General features: G+C 43.7%; 1 long non-coding RNA gene across 2 annotated transcripts in view; it reads right to left on the reverse strand.

The window, feature by feature from the left end:
* Positions 1–4,899: 4,899 nt before the first annotated feature.
* Positions 4,900–10,444, reverse strand: part of LOC106513558 (uncharacterized) — a 13,483-nt gene continuing 7,938 nt past the window's right edge. Inside the window, exons 3-4 of one of the 2 annotated variants that reach the window (XR_001309796.1) lie at positions 5,679–5,759; positions 4,900–4,932 (exon numbers count right to left, since the gene is read on the reverse strand). This is a non-coding gene — a long non-coding RNA (uncharacterized LOC106513558). Of the gene's footprint in view, positions 4,933–5,498; positions 5,588–5,678; positions 5,760–10,444 lie in introns of those variants that run through there. The other variant, XR_001309795.1, reaches the window with a different exon arrangement.

A 10,444-nucleotide genomic window follows, 5' to 3' on the forward strand; every position in this document is an offset into this window, starting at 1 on the left:
GGGGGGGGGAACGCGTGGTTCAGTTAAAGCTCAGACACCGGCGTTGTGCGGTCATGCCAAACTGGAAATTTTTCCGAGCAAAATATTTACTCAGTTGTTTSGAGGAAGTGGAGGCCCGCGGAGGAAGGCTTAACTTAGAAAAGTGATATTCTGAGGGGCACGTAGACAGCTGAGAACCGCTCTGCAGACAGRAAACAGACATTACTCAGAGTTTTACCTACAGGAGCCAAACTGAGACAGATTCATATCATCCAATTCTGTGCTGTTCATGCTTGAGTCTTAAACTAAAATCATCTCATGATTAGAAATGACGCCACGCAATGTAGCGAATCATCTGTTGGTGCTTGGACTACATCCTCAACAACTACCACACCAAATTTCAGCTCAAAATGTGTAAAATTCAATGAGGTGTAGCTGTTTTTGTGTAGGCTAGCGTTGTTCAGCTGTGGTGGCCATCTTGWATTAGCTTGAATTCAAAAGTTAATGGGTCCATACCCTATGTCTTCTGGTATATATGTCCTCCAGAAACTCTGGTCTCTGATACCTAAGTTACCTGACACCTAAATTTCCAGGTACCTATATTTCCTGGTAACCAATTTCCCTAGTACCGCTGTTCCTTAACACGTTACCTGAGACRTATGTTTTATGGTATCTATGTTCCCCAATATCTATGTTTCCTTGARCCCAKGCTCCCAAACACYAATGTTCCCGGTACCTACARTATGTTCCAGAATATCTATGTTCCWTGGTACCAATGTTCCCCAGTACTAATGTTCTTTGGTACCTATGTTCTCCTATACCTATGTTCTTTGGTACCAATGTTCCCCAGTACCTATGTTTCCCAGTACTTATGTTCTTTGGTACCTATATTTCCCAATATCTATGTTCTTTGGTACCTATGTTTCCCAATACATATGTTCCTTGGTACCTATGTTTCCCAGTACCAMTGTTCCCCAATGTTCCTGAATACCCGTGTTTCTTGGTATCTATGTTCCCCAAATATCTATATTTCCTTGTACTCATGTTCACAAACACCTATGKTTCTGGTACCCATGTTCCCGAATACCTATGTTCCTTGGTGTCTATGTTTCCCAGTACCTATGTTCCCCAATATCTATGTTCTTTGGTACCTACATGTTCTCCAATACCTATGTTTCCCCAATACCTTTGTTCCTTGGTACCTATGTTCCCTAATACCTATGTTCTTTGGTACCAATGTTTCTGAATATCTATGCATCTTGGTATCTATGTTCCCCAATATCTACAGTATGTTTCCTTGTACCCATGTTCCCAAACATCTATGTTCCCGGTACTTATGTTCTTTGGTACCAATGTTCCCCAGTACCTATGTTCCCTAATACCAATGTTCCTTGGTACCTATGTTGCTCTGGGTTGATAATATAAGTCAGTGAACATATGTACAGAGAGGAACATATGGATCTGGGGAACATAAGGAAGATCCTCTGCCWTTGCCTTTGGGCAACAATAAAACTRCTGTTCAGAAAGCAGGCAGTGATGTGAGAATCCCTCTGCAGAGCTGGAAACAGACATTACTCAGAGTTCAGGGCCATCAGCAGTTTTTACCTCTTTCTTTTCCAACTGACTACATGGGCCAAACTGAATCAGATCCATAACATCTGATTCTGTGCAGCAGGTGTGTTTTTACATCACCGGAGAAGCGGAGAAAAGCCGGTTTTAYAAAAAAGAAAAAATAAGGAAACGTGAGCACGGGAAAGGCAAAAGATGTTGATCTCGGTGTCTAAACAGCTGAAGTGAAAGTAAAGAGCCGAACTCAGCAGAGATCAGGTGCTTTGACCCCTCAGGGATGAAAGGTCAGCCACAGCTAACTTGCTTTCAGAATTACCAAACTGCTCCCGGAGACCCCTGAGCTGCAGCAGATTAGCCCCCCTCCTGTCCTTCCCCATTTCTCCATGGCGTCTTCCTCCCATCATTATTTCCCTCCCCTCCCCTCTCTCGCCCCCTCACATCGTTAGCATTTAGATAGTTGAGAGCAGAGGAGCTTGGGTAATAGGCTACCCCCCTCCCACCCCTTTCCCTTGCCTCCATTCCTCTTTCTAGTCTTTCTCAAATCAGCTGAAGTATGAGGGATTAAATCAAAAGAACAGTGATGATGAGAGCAACTGCAAGGCAGAGAAAAGGCGGAATCAGGAGGTGGTACGGGGCGGCGGCGTGTAACGCTTGATCGGCTGTGAGCTCATTAACCCGGGCCTTGACAGAATTGATGTTAGAGGTGATTGGAGATTATCACATTTAGGAGCTACTTCATCCCCTTATCTCTCTTCGTTTCCCCCCTCCTCCTCCTCCTCTTTGCCCTTTTTCTCCTCCCTTCTCCCTCGTGGTTCTCTTTCTCTCAATTTCATCCAGGTCAGCTGTCCTCAGTTTCATTCTCCTGGGTTTGAAGAGGAAGKAGAGGKGGGGAGACGACGCGCAGATGCCATCAACACCGGTTCCCGTGTCTGCTTGATCTCCTAATTCTGCTTCATTTAAACTTCATCAACTGTTCCACTGGACCGGAAGCAGAGAAGAATGAGAACAGCTTGTGTGGAAGCAGCTTTTTCTCCCTCACTCCTTTCTTTTTTTTGTTGCTGTTGTTGTTCGATCTGAGATGATATCCCCCGCAAAGCTGCTGCAGTCAGTAACCCACCCCTCCGCACCCCATCACTTCACCTAACCACCTGAGATAAAAACATTTACTCATGCACAGACACCTGGAAGACACGATCAGATCYCTATGATTCCCGTTAACGCCTTTTAGGAAATTTTTAGTCTCTTGAAACACGACGGGATTACAAAGAAAAACGTTAAATTTTGGAAAAAAGTATTTTCTGATGTTACCTGTTGACTTGTTTTAGGATATCTATAGTCAAGACACGAACAGATGTTTGATTCTTGTGCAACTAAAGTAAATGTTTCAATATTTGTGTCTAGGTAACTGTTAAACGGCACTTAYCTCACATCCTGTTTCCAGTCAGTTGACCTGCGTCCACTTACCTCATCAGCTGCTGCTCAGTAGCTTTTCTTCCTGGTCAGTTATCTCCTCCACTGTGAGGACAATTTGTCCYAACAACCGAATGGTCTCACCTCAGTCTTAGTGGTCACATGACGATGATTTGCTCTGGCAAGTCCGACTCAGTTTCTTTACTGTATTTTCCAAACTATTAGTCGCTTCAGACTTAACAGACAGATTACACACAGAGTAAGTTTAAACAAATTATTTATTTTTATTTCGCACGAGTTCAACTAAACATCTGCAGCAGGATACAAAAAAACAAGCTACGGTACCAACAACAAGTTAACATTAGATTACCATCCTCTGTCGTCCTGTCCTCTCGTCATTAATGTACTAGTGCTGGATGGTCCGACTCAGTTTTCAGTACTTCTGTTTCAAGTTTGGTATAATCTATGATTGTTGYGTTGCAAATAAAATRAAATAGGATTTGTGCRTTTGAAACATTTTGATCTTCGCTGACATCTAGCTGGTTCTACAGAAACACAAGCTGGACCCAATGCAACAAGCTAGTTATCGGTAAGTTCACCAATCTCATTCCACATCACACGATTAGCTTTCTTACACTGCAAAAAAATGTCCACCTAACCAAGTTTTAAAATCTTATATCAGCCAAAAAGTCTTTTTGATCTTGTTTTGAGACTGATTTACTAAACAAGAACTGATTGTGTAAGAATAATCATCTTGTTTTCAGAATGTGTAACATTATTTGTCTTGCTAGTCTGAAAATTTGACAATAAATTAAGTCAAAATCTTCTGCCAACGGAGTAAGAAAATTTTACTTGGTAAGATTCTTTAAATACTTGATTTGACTCAATTTTTTCTTATTTCAAGAATCTTACTAAGTAAAATTTTGTTACCCCATTGGCAGAAAAATTTTGACTTAATTTGAGTCACATTTTCAGGCTAACAAGACAAATAATCAAGATGATTATTCTTACACAATCAGTTCTTGTTTAGTAAATCNGTTTTAAAATCTTATATCAGCCAAAAAGTCTTTTTGATCTTGTTTTGAGACTGATTTACTAAACAAGAACTGATTGTGTAAGAATAATCATCTTGTTTTCAGAATGTGTAACATTATTTGTCTTGCTAGTCTGAAAATTTGACAATAAATTAAGTCAAAATCTTCTGCCAACGGAGTAAGAAAATTTTACTTGGTAAGATTCTTTAAATACTTGATTTGACTCAATTTTTTCTTATTTCAAGAATCTTACTAAGTAAAATTTTGTTACCCCATTGGCAGAAAAATTTTGACTTAATTTGAGTCACATTTTCAGGCTAACAAGACAAATAATCAAGATGATTATTCTTACACAATCAGTTCTTGTTTAGTAAATCAGTCTCAAAACAAGATCAAAAAGACTTTTTGGCTGATATAAGATTTTAAAACTTTGTAAGACGGACAGTTTTTGCAGTGTAATTTTCTTCAGCGCAGTAAGAGTTTCACCAGTTCCTCACAAGCTCTTCATTCACTCCATACTTGCTTTCTGCTGCTCACTTTTTTAACTGGTAGGCTACAGGAACAACATAAACCACAGTTACCACAATCCTCAATTTACTACAATTTACTCCTTGGTTCATGTCAGGCGGTATGAACTAAACACATCAGTCAGAAAATGTCAAGAAGATGAAAAAACAGATATTTCACTTTAAACTATAAGTCGCAGGACCAGCCAAACTATGAAAAAAGTGTGACTCGTAGTCCGGAAAATACAGCTAATGTGCACTTTTCAACAAAAATAACAATTCCACTGAGGTTTAACAAAATACAAAACAAAACAAAAATTATAACAAAAAAGGAAAACAAAAATTGAATAAAGAAAAATAAAGAAATCTTAGGCTTACCTTCCTGCCCACTCTCCACCGATGCATTATTCAGCTCCTCCTTGGACTCATGGATCCTGRTTTTCAAAAAGCAAAAAGACAAAAATACATTTTTTTAAATAAAAATACCTGAGACTATCTTATTTCAGTGCTAATGCCTTGAGGTTTCCCGTTTCATTCATGTACATTTTTTCACATAATAAATATTCTAAAGTTTTACTCTTTCTGTCGTGGTTTTGTTTTGTTTTTGTGCTGGCACCTGTGAGTCCATTTACTGCCCTCTGTGATGACAAGATCAAAAGAAGAATCTTCAAATTTAGATTCTGTTAAATACCTAATTTCCTGCCTCTTATGAACATGGATATAAGCAGAAAATTCACCAACTGAACCTTTAACTTTCAATATCAACACATAATTATGAGTTTTTACCAATAATAGCATAAAAGGAAGAGAATTAGTGCTTGGCAGATTAGYTTTTATTGTAACAATGGTTCAACTTCTTAGCAATAAATCTTATAACTGGCAGCACCTGTGTGTACCAGAAGCTCAAAACAAGTAAGTAAACAAGTAAGTAAATCTATAAAATACTCAGTATTTCTTTAGGAACCATTTAAAAATTGGAGAGAATAAATCCTCACGTTCATCAATGTCGCCCAGGTACGCACAAACACTTGACCCCCCGGCCACCTGGACTCCACAGCCGACACATGGCGTCGGTCCTCAGAGAGCCCACTTCATTACAAACATAGATTGGATTATGTCTTCCAAAACAGACTGACCATGTCCAATCACTCAAGCGAGCTTTTAAATAAAGAATATGCACCTTATGTCTGGACCGGTGGGTCGAGAAGGTTGACGGCGCGGTCGCTCGGAGACCGGCCCTCCTGGGGGCCGCTACACGAGGCTGGAACAAAAAGAAAGAAAAGCAGGGAGGTGAGGGGGGGAGAGCGAGAAAGAGAAAGAAATGTCTTTTAAATGACATCCCCATTGTGAGCCGGAGCAGGACGATGGCACTTTGCAAAACTGCTAACAATGAGCACAGGAGAAATCCCTTATCCTACAGGGGCCTGGCAGCATGCTCGCCATTACCATAGTCATTTAAATACAGTAATCTCATTTTCTGCCTCAGCCGAGGGGGCATGCTAAATTTCCCAGAGTGAAGGGAGGCGCGTTCAAGGCTGGCAGGATTACTGACTTTAACCAAATTGGACGTGTTTGTCTGAGTTTTTGGGTTTATTTTAGCAGAGGGCAGGAAAAAAACTACACTTCTAAATACAGTAAGTCCTGAAGATCATCTGAAATATGGAAACTTTAGTGATCCATACGTTTTATTCTTACAATACAATGCTTTCTAATGCAAAGGGTTTTCTTGCTTCAAATTAGTACAGTAGGGTGCTCCTCGACCTGCATGACCCCATCCGGACATTTGACCACTTTTCTTTGCACAGTTGGTTCCTGTCACACATTTTTAATCGGGTTGAGGTTCAGAAACAAACTGTAACGTGAGTCCAAGTTTCAGCCGTCCAGCCCACATGTCAAACTCAAGGTCTACAAGCCAAATGTGGCCTGCCATGTCACTTTATGTGGACCGCAAAAAAAAAAAAGCAGTTGTGCTCAGGGCACCCAGATGAGTGGCACCGGGCCATGCATGGACAGAACATGCATGCTCTACCCATTCAATCCAGTAACTTTATTGCTGGGAGAATGCATTTTTTGCCGGTTAATTTTGCTTGCAGCATCATTGTAGTGGGAAGTGGGAATTTCCCACTTACGTTTCAAGATCCAAGAAGTGAGCTTCTCGYGACTCAGCAGTGAGTAAAAGTCTCTCTTTTACTTTTAATAGTATTTCTGTTTTATTTATTTGATATTCAGTCTGTTGTAATCGTAGTACTTTTCAGTTTATAAAATGTGTTAAAATGTTGTTCCTATGCAGGAAATACCAGGTAGAGCTCAGTTATAATTTTCTAGCGGTGCTCAGGAACATGTTCCATGTTTAGTTGAAGTTAATCACAACGATAAAGCTCATATGTCCCTCGGTGAAGATGTGTTAAAATGTTTCTATGCAGGAAATACCAGGTAGAGCTCAGTTATTATGCTGCTCATGTGGCCCTCGGTGAAGATGAGTTGGACACCCCTGCTCTTGCTGTTGATTTGAGGCGAGTTGGACATCTTGGAGTTAGTCCTCTCTGATTGTCTCATTCACTTTGTACACCTGACATGATGCTAACACCGCCGTGCTTCACAGCAGGTGCAGATTTCTTGTGCCTTCTTGTCACCGTGGTCTCATGATGGAGCGTTTATCAAAAGTTCCAAACACGTAAAGCATAAAAACTTATTAAAACTTTATTTGATGGTTTTATTGCAGCCAAGTTTGCATTAAAAAAAACAACTCCACTCACTATGACCCTGCTCCATTTTCAGCCAATCAAAGCTAATTGTAGGAATTATCTCCTCACTAATGTTGATATTCAGTCCTTACGGAGGTRCGTTAATGAGGGAGGGGGCTAAAGAAAACAGATGAGGACCACGGGGACGCCGGGGGAGGACGCCGGAGGGAAGCTGCAATGAGCCAGAGCGGGAGAAGAAAGAGGGATGCGCTCAGGAGGATGTCAAGACGCCGACTGCGAGCTCTGATGTCGCTGTTGCTTCTTCCTTCTGCGTCACAGAGCACTTCATCATAGGTGGGGTTTTTTTTTTTTTTACCCTCCACGTCCCCCCTTCTACTTCCACGCACTCCCGCCTCCCCGTCCCTGCCTCTCGGGCCCCCCTGCCGCAAACCTGATCTATTGGTTTTCCGCGGCGCGTGGAGCGATAAATCATGACAATGGGGGCCGGCGATGATTAGGTTGCGGGGTGCAGRGATGGAAAGAGGTAGAGAAGAGAGAGACGATGGATGGATCGGAGGGAGGGGGGAGCGGGGGTCTCTCGGCAGCCTCGTTGAGCAGCAGACAGGTTACTGATGGTGTTTGTTTCTCCGAGGCCCGTACCTGTGCAGGGGGCAGATTCTCCTGGGTCCAACATAAAGGAGCTATGGGTCTGCCGAGGCCCGACGCAGCCTTCGAGAACACATAAACTGAGCCAGAATTACCCAGGCGATGAGATATATATGGGCACGGCAGCATTTCTTATTCTGGCCATTATATCAGCTCTGCTGCCGAGACGAAGACGGGAAGGAGGAGGAGGAAGAGGAGGGAGGTGAGCCCACGGGAGAAGGAAACGTAGAGTTCTGCTGCATATTTTAGCCCAATTAAAACTTCATTTGTCTAAATGTGTGGACTTTAGCCTCGTTTAAGCCTCTCAGGAAGTGAAATTACCAAAATAAAAGAGCGAATAAACACTTTGGTTTGTGGCATTTTTAAAAAATGGATCGCTGCACCTTGTTTTGCCAAACTCCTGGGAATTGAGCTCCCTGTCAATTAYCGATACCCCCTCCTTCCAGATCTGATTGTTCGAACGCCGGGAGGAATGTTGATGAGATTTGAGCAAAACTTGAGTTTAGTGCCTCGTTGACAGAGATTTGCATCATTTAGCCTGTCACCCTCGTTCCCAGGTAACAAACCCCCCCACACACCGCCGCCACGTCTCGGGCAGAGGGAGAGGTACAAAACACAAACACAAGCAGGGGTGATAATGAACAAGCCTGTGTGTGACTGACAGCCAAAAAACAAGCCTTCCTCCTCCTCCTCCTCGCCTTTTCACGTCGTACAAGTCGTTTTTTTTCCTGCTCGCCCGTTTAATGGCTGCTCTCTGTTACTGTATGTTTCATCAGCGGCGCAGGGTGGCAGGTGGGAGGGATCCCGCCTTTTTGGAGGAGCGGGAGAGGGGCTTTTGTTTGCTTTAGTTTACACGGCTCGCTCGTTGTTTGTTGCATGTCGGCGTCGCCAGATCGGCGCCGTCATCGAGCCTGACAACTCCGTGTTTTCCAGGGAAGGAGGCGGAATCAAAGGTGGGGTGGAAGGGAAGAAAGGGGGATCCACGTGTTGTGCCTTCCAGATCTGAGACGGGTTTTCTTTCAAGGAGGGTTTTGCAGYGAGGCTAGCGTGGGCGCTAATGTGGGTGACTGTCTCCTCTTTCTTTGGGGCAGGAGGAGAACAGGGGGGTGTGGGGAGGGGGTACGGGATTACAGAGATGATCCCGCCATTCATCCTAGCTCTAAACAGAGCCCCGTCTTCCCTCCTCAAACCCTGCTAATTCCCTTTTGATGAGGCGTGCTAAATAAATCCTATTTCCACGCCTTTATTCCCCCACCGACTCCCGGGGCGCAGAGCGGGTTTTTCGGGGAGGCTTCTGCCGTCGTTCGGGGGCCCACAATGGCCCGCCGTCTGCACGGCGGGGGGAGGGGGGGGCACTCTGTCCAGTCGTCCTCATTAAGCTTTCACTCCAAACACACATCGGCTTCCACAGAAATACATCACAAACAGGCCTGACGACAAACACCGGACATCATGTCATGCACCTCAGGTCTGTGGTTGAGGAGTAAAAAAAAAAAGATGCTCCAGGTGTCCATGTCAGTGTGTGTGTCTGTGTGTCCATGTCAGTGTGTGTGTCTGTGTGTCCATGTCAGTGTGTGTGTCTGTGTGTGTGCGTGGCGTACACCTCCCTCCTGTCCTGTCGGCCCTTTCCACTCTCGCACGCTGAGCCCCCTGCGTTCGGCTGTGAGGCTAACAAGCTCCTCCGTCTCTCCCGCTCTGTCTGCGCCGGGCCCCGGTTATTAATGGGGACCAGCTGGGAGCGGTGACGGTACATGCACAACCAGACAAAGCCCCATATATAATCATAAAGTCATAACAAAYGACCTGATGTAAATGAGGATGAGAGGGAGGGGGGTTGGAAGAAGCCTCAGTTTTTGGAAAGAARGTCCAGGACCTGCTGTAAGAAAATGGAGACCTGTCAAACTCTCGTCTGCTCGGCTGCCTGACCTCTGACCTCAGCCTGGATTTGGGGTCAAGACTTGGCAATCGAGCCCCCATCTCTCTGCTGTGYGTTCAAGCAGAAGACCTCTTTGCCTCGCCGTCCGAACCTCGGTAAAACCGCGGTTTTGAGACGTCATCGTCGTGACGGGCGTTACTTTTTTAACGGGAGGTGAGGGCAGTGCTGGCTCTAGCTATTTTGGTGCCCTAGGCGAKTTGAAGCRCACMCCCCCTCCCCGAACTATGTCCGACYCACCCCAATTTAAACCCCTAAAAACAAGTTTGACASTGAAAGGTACKATGGTAAACWTAGATTTCTTTGCTTTCCCAGAAAGCAAATACAGTAAATAACAACATACATGTCAACTTGTAAGGATTGTACGTAAGTTATAAGAATTTTACATAATTTTGCAGGTATACAGACGTATAGGGCAATCTCACAGATTTTTTCAAGTCTTAAGGATTTTTTTCAAAGCCTTATTTTCAAAATTATCTAACATGTCAGAGCCTGTAGGATGATTTAAAAAACAATAAATAACATTAAATAGCCACCTTCCAACCTGTTCTGCCAGTAGAATTAAGTTTTGAACTTTTTCCGCTCTCCTTTCCCCTAGAGCAGGACGAGTCAGTGCAACGTCAATCAAATGAGAGAGAGGTGGGGGCGAAGGCTGCTTTGGGG

The sequence above is a fragment of the Austrofundulus limnaeus genome, unplaced genomic scaffold (genome assembly GCF_001266775.1).
Source record: "Austrofundulus limnaeus strain Quisiro unplaced genomic scaffold, Austrofundulus_limnaeus-1.0 Scaffold13, whole genome shotgun sequence".
NCBI lineage: Eukaryota > Metazoa > Chordata > Actinopteri > Cyprinodontiformes > Rivulidae > Austrofundulus > Austrofundulus limnaeus.